The sequence below is a fragment of the Perognathus longimembris genome, chromosome 23 (genome assembly GCF_023159225.1).
Source record: "Perognathus longimembris pacificus isolate PPM17 chromosome 23, ASM2315922v1, whole genome shotgun sequence".
In the NCBI taxonomy this organism is placed as follows: domain Eukaryota; kingdom Metazoa; phylum Chordata; class Mammalia; order Rodentia; family Heteromyidae; genus Perognathus; species Perognathus longimembris.
Window position 1 is genome coordinate 12,037,953 of NC_063183.1, and position 18,431 is coordinate 12,056,383.

General features: G+C 44.5%; 1 protein-coding gene across 1 annotated transcript in view; it reads left to right on the forward strand.

Annotated features, from left to right (window-relative positions):
• Positions 1-18,431, forward strand: part of Grin2a (glutamate ionotropic receptor NMDA type subunit 2A) — a 279,877-nt gene that overhangs the window by 248,828 nt on the left and 12,618 nt on the right. The gene's annotated exons all lie outside the window — the stretch shown is intronic.

Genomic DNA, 18,431 nt, shown 5'->3' on the forward strand with positions numbered 1-18,431 from the left:
CAAATTACGTGAAGGATACAGAATGATCTCTTGCCATGGATTTAGCAAAGAGTTGAACAAATAGATTTAGAGAGAGGTGAAAGCCAGGGAAGTTTTGGTCCCAGCACTGTGGAAATCCTCTCTCCATGGAGGTGATTCTCAGGGAGAACAATATGTCCTCCCTTCACCCAGGGGGCACATGGGCAACATCTGGAGATGTTTTTAGTAGTCACCCCAGGAGGCTGTTTGATGCTTGCATCCAATAAATAGAAGGTAGAGATGGAGCATGCTAGCAAACACCCAGGCAGCCCCAGTATCTCATAACACAGAACTATTTAACTCTAAAAGCCAGGAGTGCTGATGGAGTAATGCCCTCTGTGGAGCTCTGTGTAACTAGGGCCTCTGTGTCAGTCAGTTTTCCATTGTTGTGATAATACACCTGAGATGGCTAATTTAAAAGCAGGCAAGAGGTATTTTTGCTCCTGATTTCAGAAGTCTCCGTTCATGGTCCCCTGGCCCATGCTAAGGGAAAGATCATCATGGTGGAAGGAAGTGGCAAAGGAAAGCTACTCAACTTATAGAAGCAAAGATATAGAGAGGAGAAGGGACTGGGGACCGTGTGCCCCCTTCAGAGCCACCTCCCCAGTGAGCTACTACCTCTGCAAGGCCCTGCCTCATAGAGTCCACCACCCATAGCCCATTGAGTCACCAACCTATAAATGGATTTCTGAGGTCAAAACCCCAGGAGCCAACCATCTCCCCAGAGGCCCACTTTCAAGCCCTGCTTCACTGGGGACCAAGCCTTCCATAGACAAGCTTTTGCGGGACAAGATATGAACATAGTACTACCAAAGTCCTCATCTCCATCCTCTCAGTTCAAAATTTCAAATTCCACAGGATGGACTTCTCATACATTTTCAGATGAAAGACTCCTGTGAACCCACTGGAGCAACCGAGAGGTAGAGTCATGTGCAAAACAGGGCAACTCCTGTTACTCAGCTCAAGGAGGGATGAGAGAGGCCATCTCCAGCAAAGGGAGAGTGGGCAGAAACACTGTGGCTCCAACTATACTTCTCGCCTTCGCTGTCTACTATGCAGTTACTGCCTTCATGGGGTTGATAGTTGGATGGGTTAATGGCATTTATGGACCTGAGCCCAGCAGGCATTTTCTTCTGCCTGCATGTCTCCACACTGTAGATGAGTCGAGACTGACATGACTTTTCAAGTCCTGCCCTGTGAGGTAGGGAAAAGGAAAGTCAACAGAGAGCAGAATAGTGAGAGAATGTGCAGAAATAGGGCAGAAGCCACAGTCAAGGATGAGTGAATGCCAGAGGTGTGGCTGAAGTGACAGGGCACCTGCCCAGCAAGCGCAAAGCCCTGTGTTCAATCCCCAGCGCTCTTGCTGCTACTTCTACTAATGATAATAAGAATAATGATAATAAAGAGCAGGTAGAGACTGTGTTCAGAACAGGCTATGTTTGTCTAGAATCACCACAGTCGAATGCAATCTTGACATAGGCTGAGATGAGAGCATAGGATTGGTGTGAATTGGAACAGGGTGTGGGATTTTCTTGAAGCTTTTCTCCTTTCTTGATTCCCAGAACCAAGCCCCTTTGGTTCCCACAGAATGCCTTCCGGCATGCTGAATATGTTTTATATTGAACACTCTCTCTTGGGCATTTGTACTTCCCTCTGATCACTGGTCAGGTTCTCTGCTGGGCAGTGGTGGTTGGTGGCTGTGCTCGCCAGCAATCCCTGTGGAGTCGCAGAGGTGTGCCTGCAACGGAAGACGTTTCCTGTGCTCCTGGGAGCCCTACTCAGGCTAGGGTGGGTTTGATGACTGTGGTTCTGACCACCTCATTCTTGATTATTCTGGGCATCAGGCTGGTGGGTACTGGTTACCTGAGGTGGGGGTAGATAGTTCTTCTTGGCCTATGGAAGAAGTATACAAGGACACCAGCCTGCACATGTACACATCAAGGCTCTGCTTCATTGCATTCCTGTCTACTGACATCCTCCCGTTCGAAGCAAGTTCAATGGTCAGGGCCAAGGCCAAGAGTTTGGAAGGAGATCAGGAGTTTTAGGACAAGGGGTACGTTCAGAGTGAGGCACTGAAGATTTGGGGTCAATTATTCCTCCACGGGGGTGAACTATACAGTAAATGGGAGTCTTGGTTTAGAAGTGAAGAAGAGTGGTGAAGGACTGAGTGGATAAATACATGTGTGCATGGATGTTTCGTGACAGGATGTGTTTTATTTGACAGGAAGCTTTTAAATGTGTTGAATGTCTGTCAAATGACTGAGTGCCAGCTCTCGCCCTGCCCACCAGGGCTGTCTCTCTCCTGGCGTGTATTATGAAACAGCTGACATATTTAGGGGACAGGGTAGGGCCAACACTATGCCTGGTGGAGCTACATATATTCTTCCAGTGAACCTTCTGAACAACTTCATGAAATGAACAACCACTCATTCCCATCTTTTGGAGGAGGGCACCGAGGCTGAGGGCTTGCTCGCTAGAAAGCAGCAATGTTCCTCCCTTAGGGGCTGATTCTGGAAGTGGGTACGATTAGGTAAGCATTCTGTGTTGTTTATTTTTTCCAAGATGTCTACCCAGGTGGACTAATTAGACACTGGAAATTTATTAGCCTTTTAGGAAGGAGTACTTCAGTATGTATCTGAGCCAAATCTGAGAATTTCCCTTTCACAAATACCTCTATGAAAGGGATGTTCTTTCTTAGCTTTAGTTTACTCATTTGTGAATGGGTCCAGGCAAAAAATCACCTGATAAGATTGGAAGATTAAGTGGGAGGATGCGTGTTAAGAGCTTAGTGTAGCACAGAACCTATGGTGTCGAAATGGTTCCACAAATAACCTCCATTGTGACTACCACCATCATTACCACCACCAACATCACCACATTATCACCAGCATCGTCAGTACCACCATCACCACCATTGTAAGCACTACCCCCCACACCATCATCCTAATCACTAGCACCATGAACCTCACCATCACTATCATCATTTCCGCCATCCACACCATAACCACCATCACTCCCATCCTCTCCTTTCTCTTCACCACTGTTCTCCTCCTCTCCTCCAACCGACACCATTGTCTATGCACAGCTCTTAGATGCAGCAGCTACTACCGGCAAGAACAGAATCGAGTTGTCTCGTGGGAACGACATGGGTGGAGCTGAGCGGAAGCTGTGCCCTTCGCCACACGTCATAGATGCTTACTTACAGTGCGTTAGTTTCTTACAGATATTTTCTGTCCTGAATCATTGCTTTCCCGGTTACCCCGTTGGGGTTGGGGCATGTGTCTTTTCTGCTTCTTTTTTTTGAGGGCTTCTGGAAGCAGAGACATGGTTGAGAAAATGACGTTGCTCCAGGGGGTGCGTCTTAAGATAATCTTCTCGGAAAGCCATGTCCAGTGCTGAATGTCTCTCCAGGAGTAAATACATGAATTAACACAGCTGCATAAATATTTCACTTATCTTATGCAGCTTCAGCAGGATTAATTATGCTCTAAAATTAGACCTGTGAAGAGCACAGTTCCAAGCAGTACCTAATTATTATTCATCCTTTCGAATGGAGTGTTTATCTCTTGTTATAGAGTAGCTTCAGTGGACGATTAGGAGCCTAATGAGTGTCAAAAGTGTAAAAAAAAATTCTAATGAGCTGTGTAAATATAACCTTTCAGTGGAGTGTTTGGTGATTGGGGAAACTTCTTGCATGAAGCCTGCCAGGCTTTCCCTTTGGAAGCAGAGTGTCTAATCCACCCTGGGTAGATAAGAGGATCATCAAACAGGAGACACGCGGTTTTTAAAAAAGGGGAAACGAATGTCCAGAATGAGTCAGTAAGGAAAAAAAAGATTTAGAGAAAAAATGCAATGGGCCAGAGTTCACAGGAGCCACAGTGACTTCCTCATCCAGCAATCAGCAAGGCTCTGTGGAGTCTCTGATGTCTCCCTGGTACCTGAAGGTGACTCGGCCAGCCAGGGCCAGGCTGTAAACAGTGGCATTTGGGGCTGCAGAGTAGAGGGTGAACCGGGATCGCCTAGGCCCTAGCTAGCTCAGGGAGGTGGTCATTTTTCATAGGATTCTGTGATTTGAAGAGGTAGAAGGAAGCTCATAGAGGTCAAAGCCTTCCTGCTATACAGGGGCCATCAAAAAGACCTCAAGGGGAATGAGACTGTGTAGTTGTATTATTTAGGGGGGGGGGGGGAATGGGACTGAGGAAATAGAATCAGATTGTTTTTTGAGCTCCTCTTTTGTGATCCGGCATCAAACCACGTTATGTCACCTGTGGTCTCTCAGGATGTCTTCCTACGACGTTCCTGAGTCCATTCTCTTATGTCCAATTTGCAAAGTTGGAAACTGAGGCTCATTTTGGCTCAATGAGAATCAATGTGGAGCTGCTTATGTTTTTTCCACATGAACAAGAAAGCAAGTGGGAATCTTATTTAAAATGGGTTTATTATACTATCCCAGGGACCCTAAGATCTATCCTTCCTCTCCTCTCTCCTTCTGTCCTCCCCCATTTCCTCACCCTCACCTCCTCATGTCTTGAGCCATGCCCCCAGCCAGCCCTTTTGCTTTTGCTACACAAGGGCTTAATAACTTTGCCTAGGCTGACCTTGAACTCACTCTCCTCCAGTCTCCACATTTTAGTTGCTGGTATTGCAGGCTTGCACCAGCATGCCTAGCTTCCGATTCTGCATTCCTAATAAGCTCCCAGGCGGTGCTGATAATGTATGAGCAACACCCTGCATAGATTTTTATAGATGTAAAATCGAACCAGGTTCATCAGCTTCTAATTCTGATCAAGCTTTTATTAAACCTTCCTGGCTACAGGGGATCAGATTGCCTTCGTTCTAAGTAACATGTTTTAGCATTGAGAAACATTCCATCTTCCTCTTCTTTTCTTTGTGCTTTTTTTTTTTCATTTTCATAGTTATGGATTTAATGTGAAGCTCAGAAATACGTTGCTTCTCCCTGATATGTACTATGAGTTCACTGAATAAGTAAAATGTATTCATTATTATAGCCATATATTATCAGAGATACGTAGGTTATTTGTGTTGAATTACATTGTACATACATAATGGTTAGATATGTAATAAAAATATATGTATATATGAGATATTGAAAGATATTATAGCTATCTTATATTTACAATTACTAATATTAATACTTTTTCTTACTATTATTATTCATGTTCAACCAGTTTTGCCAAGAGTCTCCCCGTTCTAACGTGAGTTAGTGGCTCTGGCTATATTATATTTGAGTCAACAATGATGGTTACCATATATGGACTATTTGAAGGATCTCATATGCATCATGTAGTTGAGTGGGTACACTGGGTTCCTTCTGTCTCTTTTGCATTGCAACTTGGCCAGCATTCATTTAAAAGACCCATCCGCATTGTTAATTGACCAAAAGAGACCACAGCTTTGCTCCATGTTAATGAGAAACCTTGCTGCAAGAGTGTTGGGAAAACACCAACAGAGCAGTGGCATTTGCATTGGCAGGTTATGGAGCAGGGGAGTATCAGAGAGAAGGGGACCGGAGGGCCGCTCCCTGCCCACCGGCTGACTGCTTGTTTGTTGACTGCTCTTCTGCTGGTGGAGTGCAGCATGGCTCCCTGCTCCCAGCTGGAGTAGAGTTGGTTCCACAAGGTCTTAAGTTGTTAAGATCCTCAGCACTGCCTCTGCCCCACCTCAAGCTTAAGATCTTTGTGCTGCTGTCTGAGCCTTGGGGAGAGTTGTACACACCTTCAGCTCACATCCTAGTTCAATTCAGCCCAGGCAGGAAAGTCTGTGAGACTCTTTTCTCCAATTAAGCAACAAAAAAAATCTGGAAGTGGAGCTGTGGCTCAAGCTGTAGAGTGAGCACAAAAACTTAGGGACAGAGTCTAGTCCCTTAATTCAAGCCCTAGGACCAGTACAAAAAAAAAAAAGCAGAATGATTTCAAAGAACCTAGCTTCATGCCTGGTACTCAATGCCCACTGCCTTTTAGCCTCTCCAAGTCTCCTGGATCACTAAAATGCATTGCATGCTAAGTCCCTCGGAACACACATAATTCACATCCTCTCTTGTTGCCCTTCTCTTCCCTAAGCTCAGCTCAGCTCACTGCAGGCACTCGATTTCAGTTCACCCATGAATAAATTCACAGATGTGTGATTGGACAGTATTTGATGGATCTCTGAAGGGCTTATCTCATCTATGGAGTGTCTTCTCTGATGTAAAGGATGTGATTTTTTTTTTCTCCCAAGGAAGTTCATTGATGTCTGCAGAAAGAGAGATGCAAGCAAATTCCTCCCTTGTCTATTTTAGTGTACTGTCATAGTCAAACATCCCTGTCTTGCTTAATCTTTTCAACACATTTCTCTGGGATGAAGATAATCAGCAAGATGGTGTGTTGCTTGTTTTAGAACGGGAATGGACTACAGATTGCTACTATGTCTTGTAACAGGGAATCTAAAGCCCACGGGTGGGATGTGACCTTGCCAGAGGCTGAAAGAGTAGAAGAGGTGAGGCCAAAACCCAGATTTTCTGCCCCCTCTAGACCAACTATGCTGCAAATTCCTTTGTGTGTGTGGGGGGGGGGGTATCTGTGGCAGGAGCAAAGAGCAGGAAGACATTAAAGCACTTTTGGTGGAACTTGCTCACCTCCCCATCCCCACTGTACCAGTAGAGGCAGGACAGACAGATGCCTGGACCCAAACCATCTGCTGGCTTGTCTCAGGCCATGTCTCATGAAGGGACAATAGGAAGGACCCACTTTCATTCAAGATGTCCTCAAGTGTAACCATGTGCTGGCTTATGTCTTATTTTTATTCTTCTTTTTTTTAATGAACCAGTCCTGTTCCTATCATTTTCTGGGGCTTCCATGCAAACACCCGCTAGGTTCCCACCCTGTGCATGGAGGAACTCCCGAATAAGCTGCATTACTTGAGCGTCCATTTTATTTGCTGTCATGTGGTTCCGTTCTCTGCAACACCATTAATGCCATTAGCATGAATAAAAGATTCTGCGGCCCTGACAATGGGGAGAGATGGTGGCAGTCTCATTTCATTTTAGCCAGACCTTCTGCCAAACTGGGTCAGATTCCCACTGTGTTCTCTGCTCGTCGCATTCCTGCTGTTCCTGAGGATTTAAACCCTTTAAACATTTGAAGGTTTCCTTCTTAATTTCTTTGCATGTGTATGTGCCTACAAGTTTAACAACTGAGACTTGCTTTCCAGATTCTCCCATTTCCAGGAGAGACTGGGTATTCACTGATCATTGAAGTCAGAATTCAGAATTCTGTTTCCCACAAGATCAAGGTTGGGGTGCCAAGGTGTAGGACTCAGTCTCTCTAATCAACATCCTGGGAAACAATGACCATGGAGTGTACCTGCAGGGCCAGTGATTAGAAGCTCTAATGCTGAAATCCGTGGTTTCTTCTAGTGAGCTGTGATCAAAGGAGTAAATAGAAGAAAACATTTTCCTTAGGATTAGGAAATACTGATGGCCAAGTTGAGCCACCGCCTCATTAAAAAAAATAGTTTTATTGAAATGCAAGTACATCCATTATTTCAGGTATTATTTATAGCTGTCTTCACCCAACAGCAGCAACAGAAGAAAAGGGAGGGTGTGTGAGGGAAGAGATTAGAGAGAGATGTTTGCTAAGTGGCAACGGTAAGGACGTTTTAGCCTGGGCATTTGCAAGGCCAGCTGGATTTGTTCAAGAGAGCGCTCCACCGTCATACAGGTAAAGATTAAGAGGCCTCAGAGCAGCCTTCCATTCAGGGTTCAGACCACAGGCCCACTTGCTCCTGCCCGGGAGATGTCATCGCATCCCCACTGGCTCCTCAAACACCTCTTCCTGACACGGGCCCCTGTATCCTCAGCTGACATCTTACAGCAACCACAGCCTGCTTGGCCCATTTAAAGAGATAAATACAATGCAAGGATGGAGGAGGCATTGGGGAAAGAGGAGGCTCAGAGCCACTGGTAGGCCAAGTCTTAATGGCGGATGTGAGATTGGTTTGTGTGCCAAGGTGCCCCTGGATCTCTGCTTGAACCATCGTGCCATATTGTTTTGTTTTGTTTTGTTTGTTTTTTTATGGCCAGTCCTGGGGCTTGGACTCAGGGCCTGAGCACTGTCCCTGGCTTCTTTGTGATCAAGGCTAGCACTCTGCCACTTGAGCCACAGCGCCACTTCTGGCCGTTTTCTGTATATGTGGTGCTGGGGAATTGAACCCAGGGCCTCATGTATACGAGGCAAGCACTCTTGCCACTAGGCCATATCCCCAGCCCCATCGTGTCATATTGTATCTCCTTGAGCTGCATAGCCCTGGTAGGCACTCATCATGGAGAAAGAGCAAAGCTGTGATTTATAAAAAAGGGGCCAGTCAGATGCCAGACGACATGGTGTTTCTCTTCTTTCACAATGGATCAACACTGGCACTAGGAAATGAAGATGAGAGAGAAAAGTGCCCTACACTTGTTTCTCCACTGCTGAGGAGAGCTGTCCATGCTTCAGGCACCAGCGCCATGGGGATAGAGCTGGCTTAAAGTTTGAGATCATTCAACCTGGGTGGTTGGGGGAAAGCTCAAGACCCAAGAATCCAGAAGAGATGAGAAGGAATGAAGCAAGGCCAGACTATAATTAAGAGAATGGGATGTATGGCCCAGATGCAGGCCAGCGGGGCTGGCTGGTTGCTGGAATCCTTTGCTCCCCACAGAGCTCCTCAGAGCCGCATAATCCCCAGCGTTTCAGCAAGTTATTTTCCTTTGCTAAACATGTTTTAATCAAATGGAGACTTCAAAGGCTAACTCTGTAAACCATAAACTTCCTAATCACGTTACCAAGGACTGGGCACCATCAACAAAGCCCCTTGATTTATTCACCCATTCATCCATTCATTTTTCTCCTTTGTAATCATTCAAGACAGAACCAATAAGAGCAGGTTCAAAAGTCAGAAATGACTCCAGCTCTGTTCTTACTTACAAAGATGCCTTGGACAATTTTGTGTCTGATGAAATGCCTGAGTGAGACTGTTGAAAATACAGATACCTAATTCTCTAGCCTTAGGAAGTGTTTTGTTTGTTTGTTTTGTTTTCTACATTCTCTCTGGGTGATTCTAATATACAACAAGACTGGCAAATCATTCATTAGAATAGCAGTACTTGGCATTTCAGAACATCTGATTGGCCAGTGTTGGATCCATTGATCCATGACCACAGACCCCTCATTGGGGTCTGTGATGCAGACTTCCTGTTTGCCCTGTGTTTTCTGCATCCTCTTCCTCCCTCAGTGCACATGGAGACCCTGGCCAATGCAGCCTCCTCCTCAGGCAATGACGTCAAACTTCTGAGCATCCTCCTGCCCAGCAGCTGGAGATAGAAGCAACACAGTAGAACGAGGCAACAGCATGAATGGAAGAAGTAGGCTTTGATGCAAAGCTTCTTCATCCAGAAAGGATCGAAATAGACATGAAAGTCTCCCTTGCTTCCAAAGACCCCACTTTCATTTATTGACTCTAATAACAGTGTTAAAAAGAAAATAAAACAGGCAGCACATTCTGGCCGAGACTGAGCTAGGCTAGCCTTTGGTTGATTCAAGTGGATCTGGAACCAGATGTGGGTGCCAGATCTGGGCGCCATGACATTCCCCTCCCCTACTTCCCTGATACATGTAGATGTATCCTCATTAGCAGCATGACTCAAGGTCATAGCTGAGGAGGGATGAAGCTTGGCTCAAGGTCATTGCTGATGAGGGGTGACCCAGTCTGATTTTTCTACATCCACCTCAGCATTGCTCCTGTTCTGTGCGGATGGCTTTGCCTGCAGACAGATCTCATTTGTACACAAAAGCAGCAGCAGCGTTGGTGAAAATGTGCTCCAGTGGGTGAGCGGTGCATAGCCACTTTTAATGCCCCGGTGACTAGGTCATTTTGACCTTCCCATGACCTAAAAACATGTCCAAGGCCAATTGTATATCCAGAAAGGACACGTTTTCAGAGAAGAATTGTGTCGGTTCTAAGCATAGATTAGCAATGAAGGACTTAACTGCTTCTTCATTGGCCTGTGACCAGATGGTACCATAAAAATTAGGCTTGTTTATCTCCCTCCTAATTTTAACTAGAGACATATTTGGAATAATAATGGAACCGTACTTACTTAAGAAACAGATAAAATCCATAAATATCCCAAAGAGCCATTGACTGTCTCTCCATGTAAAAGCTGTGTGAATTTTTTTGTCTGCCCGTGAGTTCCCAGAGAATTTCCCAGAAGGCCTGTGGTGATGGAAAGCCACAGTGTTTATTATCCATCTGTCAGACAGCAGGATCCGAACAAGGTCAGCGGGGCCAAACCTGAGCCTGAGGAGCAGAGAGTAGCTTAAACCAGGGCGAGTCAAACGTCAGGAGAGCCATCAAAGGGGAAATAAGACATAATGAATGGCTTGTTGCTAAGTCAAACAGCGATGTCTCAGCCTTTCGCAAGATTTACGAGATGGATAAACAGTGGTCCCAAAATCCTTCTTTCTCTACATTGTTCAAGCTCTTTCATTTAGAAAGGCAGTGTAATAAATATGTGCGCAGTCACCATAACCTACTACCAGAACATAATTGTTTCCGATGGATGAATTGCCTTCAGGTCCCTGTACCTTGAAGATGCATTTCTTTAAATAATTATATATATATATACACATATATATGCATATATATACATATATATTTCTACAGCTTTCTCTTTTCAGCTAGGTTGCTATATTATTAGTGCTCCCAATCATTTCAATTTTTGTGTAAAATATTATAGTATAGGTAAGCCAAAATCCATTATATTACTCTTCTAAGGTTACACATTTTGATATTTTGTTACTGTGATAATAATGTAAGGATATCAAGCCCCTTGAACATGCTATTTGCAACATACTCTTAGCTATGCTATTTGAAGGGTTAATGGCTATAAACTCCTCTAGGAGTCTTCATATAGTGCCGTGTTAATGGCCAGAAGGTTTGTTCCCACCTAGAACACTACTTTTAATAAGGAATCAATGTAAGCTTTCACACACACACACACACACACACACACACAAAAAAAATCTGGTAGCAGTGAACATAAAATTTCTTTCTTTTTGTTGTTTGAGAATTTGCACTGTGCATTCTAGGTGGCTTTAGCTTGGGTTCCTTCCCAGTAATGGTGAAAATGGAAAATGTGAGTTGCTCATTCACTCTATTTGATTCTCTGTATATCCATCCATTTATCATGTCTGTTCATCATCTTTTTATCTATTTATCAATCTATCCCATGTATGTATAGTTATCAATCCATGCATGCATTCATCTATCCATCCACCCATCCATATAGATATGTCAGTCCATCTATATATCTATCTACCTAGTTATCTGTCTACACTCTAATATGTTTTAGTACCTTATTAAAACTTCAGTTGCAACAGTTCGTGCTTAAAAAGTCATTAGTGTAGCAGTAAACAGTGCAAGTAGACAGAGAGGAATAGGATTCAAGTATGAGAACTAATTTTTACTAGTTTCATGATCTTGGAAAACCATCAATGCTTCTTTTTCTGTTGGTATAGGATTTGAACTCAGTATTGCATATGCTTCATAGGCTGGTGCTCTCCCACTCAACCTACTCCTCCAGCCATGCTTTTTTGCTGGTTAATTGGAGATAAAGTCTTTAGGGCCTTTCTGCCTCAGCTGTTTCAAACCATGATCCTCGAGATCTCAGCCTCCTGGACAGGTAGGATTATAGGTGTGAGCCACCAGTGCCCACCTCATCGTGAACAATTCTTCAGGACTACTTTCTTCCTCTTTAAATTGAGGGTTGTAATAATGCCAGCCTCATCAAGTTAAACAGCACAAAGCCTGAGAATAATTGGATATGCTGGCCATCAAATTAGAAATACTCCAAAATACAGATGAAAACAAGAATCTCCTTAAATTGAGATTTATTTTCATCTATAGATAGACAGGAAGATAGAAATTTAAATATTGCCTTATTTCATTGCTGCATCACCAAATTTCTTCAGACTCTGGCCACTTTGTCTGTCCTGCCTTTGTGGGAATCCGTGTTGGGAGAGCCGACCTGTATGGTCACGTGCTCCATGCCTCTGTGCTACCACGGCAGATCGCTGCAGATCACTGGTAACGGAGACTGTGTGGTCCCAAAGCTGAACCTATTTACTAATTGGCACTTTGCAGGGGGAAAAAAGGTTTTGGACCTCTAGTTTAAATGATAAAAGTAAAGCATGCTCTTTTGAAATAATTCCAACAATATTGGAGGATTTAACCAAACAGTGCTCATACCTCTTTATCCTTGAAGGCTTTTTCTCTCTTTGTAAAGACATCTCACATTTGTTAAAGAACATTTTTATCCTCTCTTGGAAAGTCTGCTTCCTTCTAGTTTCTTTATTATCCCTTCTTAGCTCCCCTCCCTCCCCCCCAAAAGGCTATCTTGCGCTCTGCTGTGACAGTCACTGGCTCTTTCTTCCTTTGTTGTCTTCTGTGAACTTGGAGCATTCATTATATCACATACCTGGAGGGCCACGTTAATTTTTACACCCCCCTGTAACTATCTCCTGCATTAATATACAGGGCATGACTCCAGATCCTCTCCCAGGGTTCCAGTCAGCCAATATTCCTCCCCAAAGTTAATCCCATGGTCCCCCAGCTCCATGCCCCTGGGACGGCTCTTCCTCTCTTGACTTCAAACAAATAGTGCCATCATAAAGTATATATTTAGCTATGCCTTTTATGACTTTATTACATGTTACTGCCTGCACACATAGCTCACTTTTCATTGCTGCTGTGATATACCATTGTGCAAACATACTGTATATACTTATCCATTTTGCCATTGATGAGAACTTTTTATCATTTCTAGTTTTAATTTGCTTTTCTTTTTCTTCTTGTGCTGGGAATCAAACCTAGGGTTTGATTACTTGCTAGGTAAAAGCTCTACCACTGAGCCACATCCCCTACTCCGCCTTTTTATTTGGTTTTTGACCTAGGGTCTCACTATCGTTGACTGCTGGCCTTAAACTCATGATCGTCCTACCTCAACTTCCCTAATAGCTAGGATTCTAGATATGCAATGCCACACCCAGCTCTTCTTCTACTTTGAACATTTTTATTTGTTGTTGTTGGCGTGGCCCTGGCTTGTTTGGGAAAATACCTAGGGGTGAAATTGATAGCTCATCAAGATACTTAGTGTTAGTACCCAACACCAACCAGTTTTCACATGTACACTCAGTTTATATTCCCACCAGCAGTGAGACTATAACCTGCGTCAGTGTGTGGGCATGGTTATATGATCATAATCATAGTTTCAAGGTCCAGATCCCTTTGCAGCTTCAAGAGTGGCTTGTTTTGTGATCTTGGTCCACAATCTGACATTAGGATTGAGCCAGAGGACTGGAGGGTCACCTCCATATGCCCAGTTGTAGTTGGGGCCTAGGAATCTCTGTCTCTCTGTGTCTCTGTGTCTCTGTCTCTGTGTCTATGTCTGTCTGTCTGTCTTTTTCTCTCTCTCTCTGTCTGTCTGTCTCATCTGTCTCTCTGTCTGCCTGTCTCTTTCTCTCTCTCATAGTGGGGCATGGCTCAAGGCCTCATGCTTGCCCTGTAGGCACTCTACCACCTGAGCAATTTCTCCAGCCTGAGTCTGTCTAGTGATTTCTTTCTCCCATGGTTCTCCACTCCTCTTCCACCAGGGTCTCACCCCATCTGGTGCTTCAGATATGGGCTATACGATGAGGCCAGGGATGTTCAAGGAGCGCCTCCATCAATGAGAATGGAGTCCCAGTACTCTCCCTAAACAACAATGTAGTCTTCCTTCTGCTGTGATGAATGGCTCTAACAAAGGATCCTTCTATCAAAGAATCTATTGCTTCCTTTCTGTCTCTGTCTGTTCCGTCTCCCCTCCCCTTCTCTCCCCTCCCTCCCCTCCGCTTCCCTCCCTTCCCCTTCCTTCCCCTCTCCTTTTCTCTTCTCTCCTCTCCATCTTGAGTGCCCATAGACTCTCCAAATTGTCCAAAGATGTGATCCATTTTGCTCATGGATTTTATAGTCTCATGAGTTTTTTTTTGTCAACACTTCAATAAAAAAGGAATGAAAAGAAGTGAGGTCATTTTCTCTGCTGGGAGAAAGGAGATATTTCTTGGCACGGGCTATGGGATTATTGCTATCATTTTTCCCCTCTAACACCTATAATCTTTGAAAATACCAGGACCCCTTTGAGATGTTAGAAAGTCCTCACACCCTTACAGAATGAGTCATAGGATTTGGAGGACAATTGATAGGAAAAGTGTGCACTACCAAAAAAGTTACTATGAATTAATTTATGTTCCAAATTTATATGCCTTTTAAGTAGTATCAGCTAGATGATCTCTATCTGTGTGAGGCCAATTGGCTAAATGGATTCCAGGCATGTGCGCCATACCTCGGGTGTCACAGACTTCCTGTGATTTTTCTACCGTCTTGTCTCAGAGAATCCTTTCTCTCCAATACCACCCTCAAATGGACAACTTTGATCCATGTATGTTGTTTGATGTTGTTGTTCCTCAAGTCTCTCTCTCCTTTCGCGTTTCTTTCTTCCAAGAGATATAAGCTAGAACTTGCGTGGTGGGTCACCTGGCCTGCGTGAACACAGCCAGATGGTCACCCACAGCAATGAGCACCACAGTGGTTCAAGTCAAGCCCCTTTCCCAGAGCAGAAGCCTCATTTGGAAGGCAGTGGTTGAAGCTTTTATGCCAAAGACAGCTTGTCTCTGCTTCTAACTGGATACATTTTATCCTAGCCCTACTTTTATTTTAGTTTTGTGACTTCTCAGCATTATGCAGAAATGGAATATTATGACATTTAAATAAGGAATTTTCCAAATTCGGTCTACTCGTGTCTAGAATCTGTACTATTCTCCATCTCTACCACCAGCAAAGGTATTTTTGTCTCTTCAGCAAATAGTTCAGTGACCTTCTGAGATCATGGGGACAAAGTTCCTTGGCCCCAAAATATGATTTCCATGACCACGGTCACATCGGTTTTATGTTTCTCTTATTGGCTCAATGAAGTGGCTTTGGTTTTCAGTTTGGGTTAACTCCCTAACTCCCTCCCTCCCTCCTTTCCGCCCTCCCTTCCTCTTTTCCTCCTTCCCTCCCTCCTTCACTTCCTCCTTCTCCCCCCACTTCCTTTTCCCTTTCCTCCTTCCTTCTTTCCTTTCTCTCTTCCCTTTTCTCTCTCTTTCATTCTACCTTCCTTCTTTTCTTCCTTCCTTTTTCTCGCTCTATTCCTCTCTCCCTCCATCCCTCTACTTCCTTCTTTCCTTTCCCTCCTCTCTCTCTCCTTTCTTTTTTATTTTCTGTTTATTTGTTCAGACAGGCTCTCCTTATGTAGCCCTGGCTGGTCTTCTGCCTCAGCTTCTGTGACTATAGGTGTGTACCACCATGCCTGGCCATTTCTTTCTTTAAAGAACTAGAGTGTAGAGTAAGAGTGAGCACAAGGAAGAAAGACATACATTTTCTCATTGCTCCGTCTAGGTAGGTGGGTTTGGCCTATATGGCTTGGAGTCCAGAGTGCACAGTAAAGGAACTCAGCTACCAAGATCTGTGTTCAGATAGTCTTGGTGCCCCTGCTCTGTTCCAAGGCTGCAGACTTCATCCCCTCCTCTAACTGGAAGCTTCCGACACGTGCAGAGCCACTGGTGAGGGAGAAAGCTTGCCCTTAACCATGCGGTCCTCACTCCTAGGACTGCAGCCTCATCTCTGAGTCTGTTCTTGTTGAATCTGTGCCCTAGATTTTTTTCACAAAGAAAATCATTGCTTTGCCATTTCCAATTCCAACTGGGCTTCTGAGCAGCCTAAAGTGCCCAGCTCCTGGACAAGACATGAAACGGATGGAAATGAGGTCAGCTCCCCTTTTGTTTGCTCTCAGGAAACCCTGATGGGATCCGCAGCCACCTCACGCTGACGTCATCGGGCTGCGGATGGAAGGCTGCTCCCTCTGGGAACCACGGCCTCCATGGCTGAGGACCATGATTAGAACATGCTTGCGCCCGGAGTCAGCGCCCTGGATTTCTGGGCTACAGAAACTGTTCCGTACTGCCTTTTCCTGGGGTCTTACAGAGTCTTTCCTCACTGGGCCTGGCTAACCCTGGGATCTGTGGATCACAGGGACCAGGAGAGAAGGGAGAGAGGGGCCTTATGTGGTCACCTGCACTTGTGCTGTATGGAGACTAGGACCAGGTATTAGAAATATCAAAAGCAGGGCTGGGGATATAGCCTAGCTGCAAGAGTGCCTGCCTTGGATACACGAGGCCCTAGGTTCGATTCCCCAGCACCACATATACAGAAAACGGCCAGAAGCGGCGCTGTGGCTCAAGTGGCAGAGTGCTAGCCTTGAGCGGGAAGAAGCCAGGGACAGTGCTCAGGCCCTGAGTCCAAGGCCCAGGACTGGCAAAAAAAAAAAAAAAAGAAATATCAAAAGCATTAAAAAGCTAGTTCTCTGCTCTGAATAAATGGACCCTCCATTAAGGAAGACCTAGATTATACTCCAATATCAGATTGTCTATGGAGGCATTACCCAGGATGTCCATGTTAAGAGAAAACATGGTCTCATTCCTGTGCCTCCTAGGAAGATTTTCCAGAGGTGGAGACAGACCTCTGAGTTATAACCCATAGTTAGCTAAGGCCACGTTTTCAGTCCGGTACTTCGCAGCTGGTATAGCCATAAATTGTTATGGATGATGGTGATGTTGGTGACAGTCTACAATGGATCTTTGTCAGTGTTCTTGCAAGAGAGTCTCCTGAGAGCAGGAGAGCTTAATTCAAATGCTCTGCCTGACTTTGAGATAAGAACCGGACTCTTACTAGTGATGATGTCATTGGATAGGATTTGTTGATGACCTTCCTGCACACTTCAGCATCAGTGTTTACATTCGCAATTTGAATGAGATAGTCCCTACACATTGTCTTATATCACACCTGATACATATTTTAGTCTTAGTCTTAGTATATTTTAGTCTTTAGTCTTAGTATATTTTAGTCTTTATTTTTTGGGGGCGGGGCATAGGGTTTGAACTCGTGGCCTTGTTTGCTAGGCAGGCACTCTGGCACCTGAGCCACACTCCACCTGCCCAACACTGATATGTTACCATGAGAGGAGAGACTGGGTTTCTTCTCATGGGGCCATGATTGGAGATGCACCATCAGCACTGAAGAATCTTGAGTCCATCAAGAAAATAGGTCAAGGTGTTCACTAGAGAAATGTTTCAAGGCAACCCAAAATCCTTAGGGAAGAAGCTGAATCCACTGCATTCTATCTCCTGCCCTTCAGGCTCCTCCTTTGGTCCCTTCTTTCCCAGAAATTCTAAACTACTCTCTGATCTCAAAACACTCCATGTTTCTCCTTGCCTCTGGCCTTATGCAAATCTAATCATCTCATCATGCCATAATTACTGGCTTTCATGATTATTCTTCTGCAGAACTCCAGCTTGAAGAGGCCAAAGGCTTCATGTTACTCTTCTCTTTGTGAAAACACACCATGATTTGTTTCCAATGAGTTAATGAATGAATGGAGAAAAGCAAAACTATAAGAAGTCTTCAGAGAACCTGCTTTCTTAACCAGAACTGAAACAGAACATTAAACATGGCTTCTCAAAAACCACACACCATCTCTTGTCATATCATCTTTACCTGGGGGCAGATGCTTTGGGCCAAGATTCAAGAAAAATGTATGTAGATATCTGCCTGCAAGGTTATGTGTGAGAGGCTGATTTTTAAAAATCTATTTCAGCAAATTCTCAGGGCTGGACAAAGCCTAAAGGGTATGAGTTCAAAATGGATATCTCCCAGTTGACCTCAGGGTGGGTGGGGGGGAATGTTTGAGAAGGAAGTCTGAAGGCTAGTCACACTGCTTGCTGTAAAATCTTTTCCTGAAGCAATCCCCTGAGCTCTTAGCCAGTCTTAGCCAACAGAATGAAACTAATCTGAAAAGCAACTGCACTCTCTCTGGATTGCTAAGAATGAGTCCTAGGGCAAAAAGCAACTGATTCCTCTTACTTTGGATGTAACAGTCTTGTCAGAAAGTGGACTCTCTTCTTTGGTTGTGTATAAGTTGGAGGGGAGGGCCTGACGGGTTCTGTAGCCCAACCCACTCCCCAGCTTTTCTGACTTCGGGCAATCATCATACTGTCCCCAGAAATAATTACTGAGTAATTGATGTGTGGCAGACACAGTATGCATGCAGCATCCTTTCATGCTAACAAATCTCCTACAAGGGAAAGGCTGCTGTGCTCCCCATTTGGTAGATGTGGAAAGGGGAGTTCAGAGAAAACGTGCAAGGGTTTTTACCTCCCTGTCTTAGCGTCCTTGTTTGCAAGTGGTTGTGGTAATGGGACCAGCCATATTAAGTTGATGTGAGCATTAATATTTAAAAGCCCTGCCAC